This window comes from Amblyraja radiata, chromosome 18 (genome assembly GCF_010909765.2).
Source record: "Amblyraja radiata isolate CabotCenter1 chromosome 18, sAmbRad1.1.pri, whole genome shotgun sequence".
NCBI lineage: Eukaryota > Metazoa > Chordata > Chondrichthyes > Rajiformes > Rajidae > Amblyraja > Amblyraja radiata.
This window is the reverse complement of record NC_045973.1, coordinates 35823217-35839922: the sequence shown is the minus strand read 5'-3', so window position 1 is coordinate 35839922 and position 16706 is coordinate 35823217. Positions and strand designations below refer to the sequence as shown.

The 16706-nt window shown below is 46.8% G+C and overlaps 1 protein-coding gene across 2 annotated transcripts in view; it reads left to right on the top strand.

The window, feature by feature from the left end:
* plxnb1 (plexin B1) overlaps positions 1-16706 on the top strand; it is a 259521-nt gene that overhangs the window by 139845 nt on the left and 102970 nt on the right. For both annotated transcript variants that reach the window (XM_033037130.1, XM_033037129.1), the window contains exon 2: positions 3895-3979. The gene's annotated coding sequence lies outside the window, so the exon portion shown is untranslated. The remainder of the gene's footprint in view (positions 1-3894; positions 3980-16706) is intronic.

The following is a 16706-nucleotide window of genomic DNA, read 5'->3' as shown; positions in this document are numbered from 1 at the left end:
TTTCTGAAATTCTCAATTGAGGCAGGCCCAGTAATCTGAGAGAATGGAGCGGCTGGGTTTGTCCACTCTGGAGTTTAGATGGATGAGAGGCGATCTTATTGAAATGTATAAGATTGTTAAGGGTTTGGACATGCTAGAGGCAGGAAACATGTTCCCGATCTTGGGGGAGTCCAAAACCAGGGGCCACAGTTTAAGAATAAGGGGTAAGCCATTTAGAACGGAGATGAGGAAACACTTTTTCTCGCAGAGAGTTGTGAGTCTGTGGAATTTTCCGCCTCAGAGGGCGGTGGAGGCAGGTTCTCTGGATGCTTTGAATGGCGGTGCTGGCTTGAAGGGCTGAATGGCCTACTCCTGCACCTATTGTCTATCTTGGCAGAAGATTTCTGTCAGGCAGTGCTTCACTTGAAAGTCCTGGCAAACTTTTAATTTCAAAGGTTTGAATTAATCCTCTCCATAACTAAGGGAATAACTTTCCATTCAACAGCTTTAATTGGCTTAAACTTTGAAGCATTTTCCTCAACAAATATTGATTGTTCATGACCATATCTTTTTTTTAATCCAGCAGTATCTGTGGAAACAAAGCTACAGGGGGATAGAAACATAGGCAGCACATCCTTTGTACCGTGCCATGAACAGTAGGAAAACCAGGCTTGGTTTTGACTTGTATAAAGGGTTAGAAACATAGAAAATAGGTGCAGGAGTGGGCCATTCAGCCCGTCGAGCCAGCACCGCCATTCAATATGATTTGGCTGATCATCCAAAATCAGTACTCCATTCCTGCTTTCTCCCCATATCCTTTGATTCCGCTAGCCTGAAGAGCTATATCTAACACTCTCTTGAAAACAGCCAGTGAGTTGGCCTCCACTGCTTTCTGTGGCAGAGAATTCCACAGATTTGCAACTTTCTGGGTGAAAAAGTTTTTCCTCATCTCAGTCCTAAATGGCCTACCCCTTATTCTTAATAAAATAATTAGCCCAGGGATTTGACCATTTGGAAGCTCTGCCTCTGTAAAGTTGAAGAGGTCTTGTTGAAAGTACAAAGCTGATACTTAATGGAGAGTTTTAGCTGGTCCCACCCAGAAGATGAATGTGTCTCTGTCAGAGTTTCCTGACAAACTAGCAGCTCACACTGGTCTCACTGAGGATGAATGGACAACAGTCCGGTGTGTGAATGAAAACCAGTTCTGGGCCAAACCGTGCAAAGTCTGATGGGCGGCTGTAGAAGTCCGGGGTTTTGACAAATATTTGATCAGCTGTGTGGGTTACTCACTGACTTATAGATGGGGTCTCTCAGGCTGCTATTTGTTTTCCAGTTTTAATTGAAAGGCTGACTGTTGGGTGATCAATAAGGAGCCTCTTGTTGGCTGACTGCTGTGAAGCCCAAGTGAGTCAGGATTTTTTTTTCTTGTGCAGTAGAATTGCTAAAACCCTATTTGCAATTTCTGCTACGGTTTACAGTGCAGTGTTTCAGTCATGTAGATTTTTACCATCGCAAGCTTGCAACTAAATGATTAAGCTGTTTATCCACACCCATAACGCTGACTCCCTGATCTGTTAAGGATGCCATGATATATATTTGCTTATTTTTATAATTTGCTCGAAGAATATGGGTGTCTCTGGAAAGGCCCATGTTTATTGCCGGCACCTAACATCCCAGCTTAATCGAGGGCTGGATTTAATAAAAGTTCTGGTGTAACCCAGCGGGTCAGGCAACATCTCTGGAGAAAAAGGATGGGTGGGATTTTGGATCAGGACCCTTCACTTGTTCTGCTGTCTGAAGACCCAAAACGTCACCCATCCTTTTTCTCCAGCGATGTTGCCTGACCTGCTATGTTATTCCAGCACTCTGTGTCTATGTTTGTTATTAACCAGCATCTGTAGTTCTTTGTTTTTTCAATAAAGGCTTACCTGATTGAAGAAAGGCGATCTGTTCCCTTCACCCTGTATGTGACTCCCGACCCAGTAATGCGTTTGACTCGACTTAGTTGTAGCAAGCTGGGATGTTGGCGATGTGAGAGAATAGGGGAGAGTGGGGGCACAGAGGCACGGCGGGTACAGCAGCTGCCTCAACACTGAGACCTGGGTTCGATCCTGACCTTGGGTGCTGTCGGTGTGGAGTTTTCACATACCCCTGTGACTGCATGTGCTTCCTCTGGGTGCTCCAGTTTCCTCCCACATCCTAAAGATGTGCAGTTTGGCAGGCTAGTTTGTAAATTGCCCCTAGAGTGTGGGTTTGTCAGTTAATTGGACCCTCTAAATTGTCTCTTTGTGTGTTTGTATGAATGCATAAGTGAGATAACATAGAACTGGTGTGAGTGGGTGATGGATGAATGAATTTGTTGGGCCAAAGGGCCTGAATCCATTCTGTATTTCTAAACTCATTATTTTATTCCAAATGTATTTAATAGCATGGGGGGGGGGGGGGGGGGGGGGAAGATATCAATGGTCGGCGTTGACTCGGTGGGCCGAAGGGCCTGATTCCAATCTGTGTCTTTTAAGCAATTGATTTAGTGTGAACATTTGAAGCTTGCTGTATCTTCTCCCTCCAGTAGTTGTTGTTTGATTTAATAGAGCTGCCTTGATAAACAACTTGAGACTATTATATTGTCCTGAGGTATGGAAGACTCGGCTGAATTGATGCCAATGTTTAAACATACACTGTCACTGCCATATGCCCTCAGTCTGCTCATGAGTGTGTGAGAGAGAGAGATGCCTTACTGATTGTGAGCTCAGTTACAGATGGCTATGGAGGCCAAGTCAATGGATATTATAAGGCGGAGATTGACAGTTTTCTGATTAGTAAAGTTGTCAGGGGTTATGGGGCGAAGGCAGGAGAATGGAGTTGAGAAGGAAAGATAGATCAGCCGTGATTGAATGTCGGAGTAGACTTGATGGGCCGAATGGCCTAATACTGCTCCTTGAACTTATGAACTTAAGAAATTAACATTGGCACCAGACAACAAAGCAAAGCGAAGAGGAACAGATAAAATTATCTTAACACAGCCACAAAAATTGGTGCAGAGAAGATTTATGAGGATGTCGCCAGGACTTGAGGGCCTGAGCTATAGGGAGAGGTTGAGCAGGCTAGGACTTTATTCCTTGGAGCGCAGGAAGATGAGGGGTGATCTTATAGAGGTGCACAAAATCATGAGAGGAATAAATGAGTGGGAAATAATTTATTCTCGAGTCTGGCCACCCAAGTTTTCAAACTCCTGGATCTTCTATCACAAATAGAGGAGAGGGAGAGAGAGGAATGGCTGGGGTGGCAGCCAATCTTGACAGTGCTTCCAGCCTTCCTGATGCACCGCACCGTGAAGATGGACAGGATGGAAGGGAGTGACGAGGCAGTGATGGACTGGGCTGTGTCCACCTCTCTAGGGGCGGCACAGTGGTACAGCGGTAGAGTTGCTGCCTTGCATCACCGGAGATTCTCCTTCAATTCCAACCACGGGAGCTGTTTGTACAGAGTTTGTACGTTCTCCACACGACCGCTTGGGTTTTCTCCGAGATCTTCGGTTTCCTCCCATTCTCCAAAACGTCACCTACCTTAAACGTCACCTGTCCATGTTCTCCGGAGATGCTGCTTGGCCTGCTGAGTTATGCCCCTGTCCCACTTAGGAAACCTGAACGGAAACGTCTGGAGACTTTGCGCCCCACCCAAGGTTTCCGTGCGGTTCCCGGAGGTTGCTGGTGGTTGCCAGAGGTTGCAGGTAGTGGAAGCAGGTAGGGAGACTGACAAAAACCTCCGGGAACCGTATGGAAGTCTGTTTTATTTCAGATGTCCAGCATCTGCAGTATTTTGCTTTTTGGTATTTTTGAAAAAAGAAATAACTGTGTTTTTCCACGTTGAGGCTGCAGGAAAGCTCCATAACATTGTCTTTTGTCCTGGTTACAGATCGATGTGTGTGGGGGCAGCACTAATGACGGGGCCGGCAGTGCAGGGGTGATGCATCTGTCCGGAAGCCAGGAAGAGATCAATGGTAAGCAATAGTCTCTTACTAAGGATAAATGGGGGAGGGGGGGGAGGAGAGGAGGATGGTGGGTGGGGGGAGTAAATGAAATGGGGAATGGCAAGGTGGACATTACTGGTTACCAGACATGAAGTGACGATGTAATCAGCGGTTGGCATTACTGTTGCCATTAGATTAGATTAGATTATTTAATGACCACACAGCCAAGCTGGTGGAATTCAGGTTCAGTACAGGATGTTACAAGGTAGGCAAACATAACATAACATAAAACACAACATCATACAATATACAGTACATGCATGGGGAGGATATGTGCTGTTATCATAGTGTGTTCAGAATTCGGATTGCGTGTGGGTAAAAACTGTTTTTAAATCGAGATGTCTTGGCGGACAGTGAGCTGTAGCACCTTCCTGATGGCAGCAGGTGGAAGATGTGGTGAGCTGGGTGGGAGGGATCAGAGATGATTTTCTTCACCCTTGACACAGACCGTTTGTGATGGAGTTAACACAGCTAAATTGCTCAGTGTTACTGCTGTGGGAATGCAATGGAGTGGATGGGAGGTCAGGACCGCTCTCTAGTTGATGAGAGGATGGTTCAGTTGCCTGATAACAGCTGGGAAGAAACTGTCTCTGAATCTGGAGGTACGTCTGTTCAAACCTCTGTACCTGTTGCCTGATCCTGCTGCCTCATCCTTGATTATGCTGGTGGCCTTGCCAAGGCACCGTGGGGTAGATGGAGTCAATGGAAGGGAGGTTGGATGGCGTGATGGACTGGACTGCGGCCACAACTCTCTGCGATTTATTGTGGCCTTGGATGGAGCTGATCCCGAACCATGCTGTGATGCTTTAAAGTAAAATGTTTTCTACGGCGCATCTGTAGACGTTGGTGAGGGTTGTTGGGCACATGCCAGACTTCCTAAATCTTCTAAGAAAGTTAGGGCGTTGGTGTGCTTTCTTGGCCAATGCTCCGTAATGATTCTGTCAAACCTTAACATGTTCTCTGTAAGAGCTTAATGTATTTGAGCAGAAAGCCTCTCACACAGGCACATGCGCACACAAAGAGTGAATTGAGCCACCTTGGAAGTTTGCCCCTGTCGCCTCAGCCGGCTTTCTTTTTCCACAGCCATCAAACTGCTTCTGGCTGCAGCTCAGTGAGACTGCAAATACAGCAGTGTGTGTAAAGTTGGTGTCCATCCAGCAGGCCCTGGAAAAAGCCAGGCCAAGTGCAGTTCACACAAGCCTTAGATGAGAGAAGCAATCAGTGAAGTTGCTTCTGATTGTGATGGTTGGGGGATAAACGCTGGCCAGGCCACTGGCAGAAAGCTCCTGTACCTACACCGTTGCTGAGAGACTTTGTCATATCCATCCAAACAGACACCGGGCAAATTTCAGGACCAAGGCCATGACATTTCCCTGCATAACCACAATGACTAGGCTTTAGAAGAACTTGTGGAAACCAGGAACTGTAGATGCTAGTGAACAAAACAAGACACAGTGCTGGAGTAACTCAGCGGGTCAGGCAGCATCTCTGGAGATCATGAATGGGTGAAGTTTCGGGTCGGGACCCTTCATCAGAATCTGGTGACGATTCGGGTTGGGGGCCACCTTCAGAACTTAGAAGAACGTCCTCAAAATGTAGAAGAACTTTATTGACATTAAAGTTTTGAGTCAGTGAAAGGAAGCATGTAAATACAGGGTCTTCATTCTTTTACATGGCTGTTCAAATGTCTGCCTGGATTTAGTACCTATGGTAGACCCGCATCTGTCATGGCCAGTACTGATACATGTAAGGAGAGATTGGGCAGGTGAGAATAGAATAGGTTCTTTATTGTCATTATAACATGTAAACATGTACAACGAAATTAAAAATGCCAACCAGTCAGTGCACCATTCACACATTATCTAAAAGCTAACGATACGTAAAAGAGAATATCCGAAATAAACAACTAAAATAAATAACATGAAAAAAACAAGCATAAACACACAACCATACATTCTTCTGTCGATTGCACAATCCCTTTGGTATGTAGCGCACCTGTGCTCATTTGGTGGCTATATTAAGTGTAGTTATTGCTGTGGGATAAAAACTGTTTTTGAGTCTGTTTGTCCTTGTCCTCATTGATCTGTACCGTCTGCCTGACGGCAACAGTTCAAACAGGGAGTGTCCGGGGTGGGAAATGTCCTTTATAATGTTCTGGGATTTCTTGAGACAGTGGGAACTGTGTAAGTCCTCCAAGGTGAGGAGAGGGCAGCTGATAATCCTCTGGGCGTTGTCAATGGCCCTCTGGAGCGCTTTCCTCTGAGCCGCTGTGCAGCTGGTGTACCACACGCATACACAGTATGTTAGGATGCTCTCTATGGAGCACCGATAAAAGGACAGCAGCAGTCTCTGGGTGATGTTGTTCATCCTGAGCACCCTCAGGAAGTGCAGTCTCTGCTGGACCTTTTTCAGCAGTGCAGAGGTGTTCACGCTCCACGTCAGGTCCTCCTCAATGTGGATTCCCAGGAAGCGGAAATCCGCCACCCTCTCCACACAGTCCCCTCTGATAATTAATGGTGTAAGGTCCGTTTTCTTCTTCCTGTAGTCTATTATGAGCTCCTTAGCCTTTGAGGTGTTGAGGAGCAGGTTATTCTCTCCACACCACACTGTCAGCTGTTCCACCTCATCCCGGTAGGCGTACTCGTCCCCCCCAGAGATGAGTCCCACCACCGTAGTGTCATCCGCGAATTTGACAATGGTGTTGCTGTGGTGGGCGGGGGTGCAGTCATATGTGTAGATGGTGTAGAGCAGGGGGCTCAGAACGCAGCCCTGTGGAGAGCCGGTACTGAGGCTGAGGGCCGTGGATGTGTGATGGCCCACTCTGACTCTCTGGCTGCGACCCGACAGGAAGCTCTTTATCCACATGCAGGTGGAGTGTGGAAGTCCCAGGTCCCCCAGTTTGTCCACCAGTTTGTGGGGAAGGATGGTGTTAAAAGCAGAGCTGTAGTCCACAAAGAGCATCCGCACGTAGCTTCCCCGCTGCTCCAGGTGGGACAGTGCAGCATGGAGAGCTGTGGCTACAGGACTGGGATCACAGGAGGTTGAAGGGTAATCTTGTATTGGTGTATAAAATCACTCAGGAAACTGATACGATGAATGTGCAGTGCTCTGTCCACAGGGCATGCTCTGGGTAAGAGGAGAAAGATTTATAAGGAACCCAAGGGGCAACTTTTTCCACACAGAGGATGGTGGTTATTTAGAATGAATTGCCAGAGGAGGTAGTGGAGGCAGTAAATAACAACATTTAAAGACATTTGGACAGGTTCATGGATCGGTTTAAGAGGGATATGGGCTAAACGCAGGCAAATGGGAATATTTTAGATTGTGTTTCCTGGTCAACTTGGAATAAGGACCTGTTTGTGCTTTTATGACCGTGCCTAATGCACGGGTTAAAATAAAATACTGCGGTCATGGTGGCGCAGCGGTAGAGTTGCTGCCTTACAGCGAATGCAGCGCCGGAGATCCGGGTTCGGTCCTCGACTACGGGTGCTGACTGTACGGAGTTTGTACATTCTCCTCGTGATCTGTGTGGGATTTCTCCGAGATCTTCGGTTTCCTCCCACACTCCAAAGACGTACAGGTATATGGATTAATTGGCTTGGTAAATGTAAAAAAAATTGTCCATGGTGTGTGTAGGGTAGCGTTAATATGCGGGGATCGCTGGTCGGTGCGGACCCGGTGGGCCGAAGGGCCCGTTTCTGCGCTGTATCTCTAAATTAAAATATTTTTAAAATGGTGCTCAGAGGGTCCTGGGTATTCTTATACACAGATCACTCAGTCAGTCAGAAGGGTCCTCACCTGAAATATTACCTATCAATTACCTATCCAGAGATGCTGACCCTCTGAGTAACTCCAGCATTTTGTGTCTGTTCACACAGTATGCAGGTGGAGCATCTTTGCTCTATTGCAAAGGGATTTAAATACAAGACACACGGGAGAGAGAGAGGCATTCAAGGAGATCCATGTTTCCGTGCTATGTTACTCTATTATTCTAAGCTGTAGTAAAAGGGAAATGAAGAACATCAAGAGGGAGTGTATGAAGAAGGAGTATGGCCATACCAACCGCAAAAGAACCTGATCTTGGAAGCTTAGCAGTTGTGGGCCTGGTTAGTACTTGGATGGGAGACGTCTGGGAATACCAGGTGCCGTAAGCTTGGGCGGCAGTAGTGTTGCTGCCCTACAGCTCTAGCGACCCAGGATCGATCCTGACTATGGCTGCCGTCTGTACAGAGTATGTATGTTCTCCCCGTGACCGTGTGGGTTTTCACCAGGTGCTCCCATTTTCTCCCATATTCTAAAAGACTTGCAGGATTGTAGGTTAATTGGCTTCTGTAAATTGCCTCGAGTGTGTTGGATAGAGCTAGAGTATGGGTGATTGCTGGTCGGCGTGAACTCGATGGGCCGAAGGGCCTTGTTTCTGAAGAAGTGGGAGCAGGGCATCTATAGTTTCGTGTGCCTCCATTTTGAATTGGGGGACCTTGATTCTATGGCAGATGCTGTCAAATTTGGGCCTGATGTTCACTCTTTCAGAAGCTACGATACAAATACTCAAGGGGGGCTTTTACCTGAGAAAGTACACAACTGTGCTGTTCAGACCTCAAAGATCTCATTCTTGAATGAGCTTCCTTCAAGATCAAATCACCCGATTGCCCCAGCGAGTGGCTGTTGGCTTTGTTACCACAATGCAGGTGCTGTATAAACACAAGATGCTGGATGAAACCTAGCCACTAGTCCCAGCTCATTCCTGCGTTATTCCTTTGTTTGGGGCACTCGCGTCAAATCCTCAAGGCAAACGATTTGCAAAGTTATTGTCTGTAACTGAGCCAACTTTTTGCAGTCGGTGGCAGGTGGAGTAAGAAAGGAACAAAGGTGATTTATTGGGTTATAAAAACCTTGTAAAAATCAGAGAGTAGGATCGAGATCGAACAACAATGTGATTTTTAGTTGTTATCATATTTGTATTGCAGCAACGGTTACTAAGTGGTTCGCCCATCAATGTTCAATGGTTTCATTATTTTCGCATGCACCAAGGTACAGTGGAATACTTTCTTGAATACAGATCAGCAAGACTCTCAGCAAGGTGGCACAGTGGTAGAGTTGCTGCCTTACAGTGCTTTCATGGCCAAAGACGCAGGTTCGATCCCAACTACAGGTGCTGTCTGTACCGAGCTTGTACATTCACCCCATGACCTGCATGAGTTTTATCCGAGCTCTTCAGTTTCCTCCCACACTCCAAAGATGTACAGGTTTGTAGGTTGATTGGCTTGGTAGAACTGTAAATTGTCTGCAGTGTGTGTAGGATAGTGTTGGTGTGCGGGAATCGCTGGGCGGCACGGACCCGGTGGGCCGAAGGGCCTGTTTCCGCTCTGTATCTCAAAACTAAACTAAACCACTGGTTATGCTTTTAAAAAAAAAAAGCTAAATATGCAAACTGCTGATGAAACTCAGCAGGTCAAGCAGCATCTGTAGAGGCAAAGGTATAATCGACCCATGCAGAGTCTCCAACTAAGACACTGACTATCAAGAGACAAGAGTGTTTAATTGTCACATGCACTGGGACAGGAATATGGTTGGTGTGGGTTGAAGGGCCTGTTTCTGCGCTGCATCTCTAAACTAAACTATCGCCACAATCCTGGGTTAGTATAGAATGTACGAAACAGCTCACTGTCTCGATGCAAGAGTCGCCATTTTGGAACTATTTTCCTGAGCCACAAAGGCCCGTTGCAGCCGTCGCCTCCATTTCAGTCGTCCCTCTCCATGCACGATCCTCTCCAGTCCTTGTTCCCCAGTGGGAGGGGGAGTGGCACCTCCTGCAACGTACCTTGAGGACATGGAAGGTTCTAGCCATTCTCCTCCGCCATCTCTCTGCATCCTCCTCTCCGATTCCTGGCCTTCAGGGGGCGAACGGGGTGGAATCTGCGGCCTCCCTGTACGGGCGGGTTCCCGATTTCCGGGAGACCAAGTTGTGTAGGAAGGAATAGTGTGGTTTATGATGATAGATACAAAATGCTGAGTAACTCAGGCCTGGGCCTCCTCCACTGACAGAGTGAGGCCAAATGCAAGCAAGAGGAACAACACCTCTCATTTCGCTCCGGGCAGCATCCAACCCAGCAATATAAATATTAGTTTCTTTAATTTTCAGTGACCCTTGCAATCATTTTCTCTCTCTCTCTCCGTCCCTCCCCCACCCTAGTCGTTCTACTAGTTTCACTGCCATCCTGCTTATTTTCATTGTTTGTATCCACTCATTATCACCTTCTCCACAACCAACAATGGACCATTGTGGGCTCCACCTTTCCTTGATCATCGTAGCTGGCTTTGATTTGTTCATTTCATACCTTTCATTCATTTGTTCTTCATCCCTTTTCATACTTCTAATTTCCCTCTCCCCGACTCGCAATCTGAAGAAGGGTCCCGAAACGTCACCCATTCCTTTTCTCCAGAGGTGCTGCCTGACCCGCAGAGTTACTCCAGCATTTAGGGTCTATCGCCGGGGGACCTTCTCCCCATGTGTAGCATCTTCTGAGCATTGGCCAGGGTCACTGCGCTGTGGGGCTCTACCTGTTCATAATACAGGGCAGACTACATAGTGAGATGGCACTTGTGCTTCTGCAAGCTGGAAAATGCTGGCAAGTTGAAGTTTGTAACTTTGGCTTTCTGCCAAGAAATATTCAATTGATGTTATGGGGGAGTGCTGTTGGGGATAGACGTCTCAAATCTCTCGGCTGTGTGGGCAGGGTGTGTCATTCTGAGCAACTTGCTTGTACCTGGATCTGCTGTATTTTGTTAAGTCCAAGGAAGTTGAGAAATCGCTGGCAAAGCCAATATTCCTTTCCCATCATAACTTCTGTAGAGAAGCAGTAACATGACATTCTTGGCAATTAGTTATAGTTTATTATTTTCATCTGTACCGAGGTGAAAAGATTGCGAGGTGATTATACGAGGCTTGGTCATTCATATCCGTGGATTTTCGAGTCTCGGATAAGCCTGGATAAGATAAGGGCAGCACATCTTGTCAAGGTGGCCTTGATCTTATCAAAGCCACCATGATAAAGTGGCGCAGCAGTAGAGTTGCTGCCTTTCAACGCCAGCAACCCGGGTTTGATCCTGACTAGGGGTGCCTCCTGTACAGAGTTTGTGTTTTCTCCTTGTGAGTTTTCTCTGGGTGCTCTGGTTTCCTCCCAAGGTTTGTGTAAGTTTGTAGGCCAATTGGCTTCTGTAAATTGTCCCTATAGTGTAGGATAGAACCAGCGTATGGGGTAGTTGTTGATCGGCATCGACTCAGTGGGCCAAAGGATTCATGCTGTATCTCCAAACTAAACTAAATCTGTGAATTTCTGAGTCTCGGATAGGCCCAGACATCATAAGGGTGGTGGGTATATGAATCGATAGCTCTATGAAATAAAAATATAACTTTAAAAGCAGGTTTTTCTCCTGCATACAAGATTATTTGCCAGATCCCAGTGCATTTCATTCTTTCTATTCAGACAGTGAGACCAGAATGATCTCTTATACTTCCTTATCTCAACTCCCTCTCCCCTGATGCTCAGCCTGAAGAAGGGTCTCGACCCGAAACGTCACCCATTCTTTCTATCCAGAGCTGCTGCCTGTCCCGCTGAGTTATTCCAGCATTTTGTGTCTATCTTTGGTGTAAACCAGCATCTGCTGTTCCTTGTGTAAGAAAGAACTGCAGATGCTGGTTTATGTCAAAGGTAGACACAAAATGCTGGAGTAACTCAGCGGGTGAGGCGGCATCTCTGGATAGAAGGAATGGGCGATGTTTCGGGTCAAGACCCTTCTTCAGGCTGAGCGAAGGGTCTCGACCCGAAACATCGCCCATTCCTTCTCTCCAGAGATGCCGCCTCACCCGCTGAGTTACTCCAGCATTTTGTGTCTCTCTGCTGTTCCTTCCAACACAGAAGGGATTATTGGCTTCCCAAAGTTAAATTTGGATCATAGAGATCACGTTAAAAAATGAATAAATCTAGTCAGCTTTTTGAGAGCATTTTTACTTGGTAACGACAGATGGAGAGCTGCAGATAGTGTTTTGGTCACACCACTTAGCACCAGCTCGACGTGGCTTGCAATCCCAAGGCATGCCTGGACAAACCAATGCCATTTGGTGAATATCATGGCTTCTGAAAAGCAACAGTTACTTGTCCATATTGATGAAGTGATTGGGCTTTCTGGGGCAGGGCAGCACTGGTCCACACACGAGTCTTCCCTGATGTGTGTTCAGTGCAGAGAAATGATCATGGAGCAAGTCATCAGGACTGAGAGGCAAGTCGTTGATGTAATGTTGGTGATTTTAGTTTAGTTGTTTAGTTTAGAGATATATCGTGACGGCAGGCCCTTCGGCCCGCTGGGTCTGCACCCAACAGCAATCCCCACACATTAACACTATCCTATACCCACCAGGGACATTTTTTACATTTACCAAACCAATTAACCTACATACCTGTACGTCTTTGGAGTGTGGGAGGAAACCGAAGATCTTGGAGAAAACCCACGCAGCCACGGGGAAAACGTACAAACTCCGTACAGACAGCACCCGTAGTTGGGATCGAACCTGTGTCTCCCATGTTGCAAGCATTGTAAGGAAGCAACTCTACCGCTACGCCACCGTGCCACCCTTCTCCAGTCTTAATTTCCTGCCACCCTCCCGTCCTCAAGATCATTGTAGCAGCACGGACCCTGGTTGCTGGTTGCACAACCTTTAATTGTTTCCAGCTGTCTCCATGTTACACGGGTCCTGCACCACTTTCCCAGTGCAAGTCCAAGTTACACTCCACACATTCACTGGTTTAAACTACTGCCCAGATCCGTCTATTGTTACTGGTGGCTGCCGTCCTTCTCAAGGCCATTAGGACTGCAGCGGATCACAGGACATAGCCGTCTCTGCCTTGGACCTTGTCCCAGCTCTACACCAGCCTGTGTCATAAGGTCATAAGTGATAGGAGTAGAATTAGGCCATTCGGCCCATCGTCTACTCCGCTATTCAGTCATGGCTGATATATCTCTCCCTCCTAACCTCATTCCCCTGCCTTCTCCCCATAACACCTGACACCTGTACTAATCAACATTTTATCTATCACTGCCTTAAAAATTTCCACTGAGTTTGGCCTTCACAACCTTCTGTGGCAAAGAATTCCCCAAGGGTTTCGGCCCGAAACGTCGCCTATTTCCTTCGCTCCATAGATGCTGCTGCACCCGCTGAGTTTCCCCAGCAATTTTGTGTACCCCAGATTCACCACCTGACTAAAGAAATTTCTCCTCATCTCCTTCCTAAAATAATGTCCTTTAATTCTAATGCTATGACCTCTAGTCCTAGACTCTCCACATCTACTCTACCCAAGCCTTTCACTATTCTGTATGTTTCAATAAGGTCCCTCCTCATTCTTCCAAACTCCACCGAGTACAGACCCAGTGCTGACAAACGCTCATCATAGGTTAACCTACTAATTCCTGGGATCATTCTTGTAAACCTCCTCTGGACCCTCTCCAGTGGCAGCACACCCTTCCTTGGATATGGTGCCCAGAATTGCTCACAATATTCCAAATGTGGCCTTATCAGCGCTTTATAGAGCCTCAGCATTACTTCCCTGTTTTTGTGTACGGCCTCGTGAAATGCATGCTTACATTGAGTTTGATTCTTTACCACCTTTTCGACTGTGCTTTGGAATAAGACTCCCACGAGAGGTGTGGAGAGTCTTGGGTTTTAATCCCAAAGGGCAGTTTTCCCTATTTTAAAGGGAGTCGAGAGCTCAAGTAGGAAAATGCTTTTGGGTTCAGGGATTCATCATGATCTTATTGAATAGCAGAACAGGCTTGAAGGATCTTGTGGTCAACCCTTGCTCTGATTTATTGCGCGTTGGTACCATTGCACCGTGTAAGTATCTTTAAAAACTGAAACTAGTGCAAGATGGACACCTGGAGAACTATTGAGGATTAGGGGCATTCTGCAAACTGTTTAGATAGTCAATTTCCTGCAGAGTAAACCTGTTGGCACCAAACCAAAATGGTAGTGCAATCAAAATGTCCCCAGGGTATCTCTATATTAAAACCTACTTTACAACTGGAGATAGAAAATTTTGAGCTGACTACAAATAGGTTATTAGTTCAGGCAAATAATGCCTTGTGTTTTGAACATGTTGGTTCTCTGTATCAATAACTCATGGAGATTTTTCACGTTGAGACCTGCTAGGTTTGGAAAGCTGAATGTGTTTGTTCTTCTTCTCCCGTTGTGTGAAATTGTGGGGTTGCATGTTAAACGTGTGAGTCACTCATGGCTGTTGTCCTTTGACTCTGCTAATCACCTCAAGCCTGGCGCCCTGCATGTTCCGTGGGCAGCTTCCTACACTTAAAGTCGACGTGGGGACTGAGGTGGGTGATGAAGGACGCAAGGAGTGGGCCGGTAGGAGCAGGATGGAGATATTGCCTTCAGCGCCTTCAAGGTCAACTGCAGGCGGCGCCCAAAGACACAAAGGTGGTCGGGCGAGAAGATGGACAATAGACAATAGGTGTAGGAATAGGCCATTCGGCCCCTCGAGCCAGCACCGACAGTCAATGTGATCATGGCTGATCATCCACAATCAGTACCCCTTTCCTGCCGTCTCCCGATAAGAGCTTTGACAAACTCTCTCTTGAAAGCATCCAGAGAACCGGCCTCCACCGCCCTCTGAGGCAGAGAATTCCACTCTCTGTGTGAAAAAGATTTTCCTCATCTTAGTTCTAAATGGCTTACCCCTTATTCTTAAACTGTGGCCCCCGGTTCTGGACTCCCCCAACATCGGGAACATGTTTCCTGCTGCTAGCGTGTCCAAACCCTTAATTTTCTCTTGTATGTTTCAATAAGATACCCTCTCATCCTTCTAAATTCCAGAGTATACAAGCCCAGCTGCTCCATTCTATCAACATATGACAGTCCCGCCATCCCGGGAATTAACCTGGTGAAACTATGCTGCACTCCCTCAAATGTCAGTTTGCAGGCCAAGCTGGTCAAGGGCAACGGAGGAGGCCCTGCAACAGCCTCGGGCTTACTGGATCGGCTCCTGATCCAGGGACATCAAGCAGCTGACTTTGGACTTTGGACAAGCATGACCGGACATCTTGCAAATGGCGAAAAAAAATAGTGACCAGTGCATGAGTGGATCAAGGCAAAAAGAATTCCGCTGTGCAGTACTTGTGACAATGTGAAGGCTTTTCCTTTCGGGGTGTGAGGTGAATGGATCAGATGAATGCACAGTCTTTTACCCAGGGTAGGGGAATCGAGAACCAGAGGACGTAGATTTATAATGAGCGGGCAAAGATTTAATAGGAACCTGAGGGTGGTGGTGGTATGGATCGAGCCGCTGGAGGAAGTAGTTTAAGGCAGGTACTATAGCAACATTTACATGTCATTTGAACAGGTAAATGGATAGAAAAGGCTGAGAGGCTTATGGGACAAACAGCAGGGGCCTTTATTATTGTTACTTTTTTGCAAATCTTTCATTTGTTCTATATCTCTCCACATCACTGTCTATATTTCACGTTTCCCTTTCCCCTGTTTCCATGTTGTATGGCTCTCTGAAGGGCCTCTCCCACGAGCATGCGACTCCATGCGGGAAGCGCGACCTAAAGGGCCGGTCCCACCAGCATGCGCCTGCATGCGGCAAGCGCGACCTAACGTGGTCGCTTGAGCCGTACGGTGTCGCGGGGCCGGTCCCACTTCGATCGCCAGAGCCGTATGGAGTTGTGCGGAGTTGGTCCCGACATCGCGCGGGGCTCCGAAAAACTGATCGTGTTTAAAAATCTTGCGCGGCTCTCTAACTCTCGTTAACTGGATTAAAGTTCCTCAACTACCGAGTGGGATCTGAACCCAACTCTTCACATCAAAGAATTTTGCACATGATGACAAAGCACATTGATTGATTGATTGATTGATTGATTGATTGAGTGAGTGAGTGAGTGAGTGAGTGAGTGAGTGAGTGAGTGAGCGAGCGAGCAGAGGTGTTGATCCCCAGAAATTGGTACATTTTCTCTCTGGGATACATTGGTATCACTTTACCAGAAGTATCAGTTTCGGTTTTTTGCTTCCCAGAAGCTGTTCATTTAAAAAAAAAAAGGAATTGTATACTTTAACCGAAACTGCCGGTGAATGCTTCTCATGTGATTGCGAGCATGTTAATGAAAGGGATAGAGTTTTGTTCCATCCTGGCGTCACTGTGCACCACACATGCTGTTACCTGCACTGGCAGCTGAATCGGGCTCGACATTTGTAGCCAGAGGTGCCTCAGTGAAGCAAATTCCACAACTCGCTGTCATTCACTTCAGACCACAGCAGCCTATAAAGGTTTCCTTGCTTTTGTTCCTGTGTTCCACACAATGAAAGTAATAGGGAAGGGCTCCAGAGAAAGCAGCTTTCTTTGTCTCACTGTCTGATAAAAGAAGTGCAGATTTTGATGACTCCTTTGTGTAGCTACTCGTGATAAATCTTGCATGTTCGAGATATGGAAGATTGTTTGCATTTAGTTTGTTTTGGAGTTGATCATGATTGGTGAACATCTTAACCACGTGGATAGCAGTGTGGAATCAGCCAAAGTGGTGTGGCATCTTTGTTATCCAGGTCGGGTACAAATAAGAGGTTATGGAGCTGTACAGCATGGAAACGGGGCCCTTCCACCCGACTTGTCCATGCTGACCAAGATGCCCCATCTAC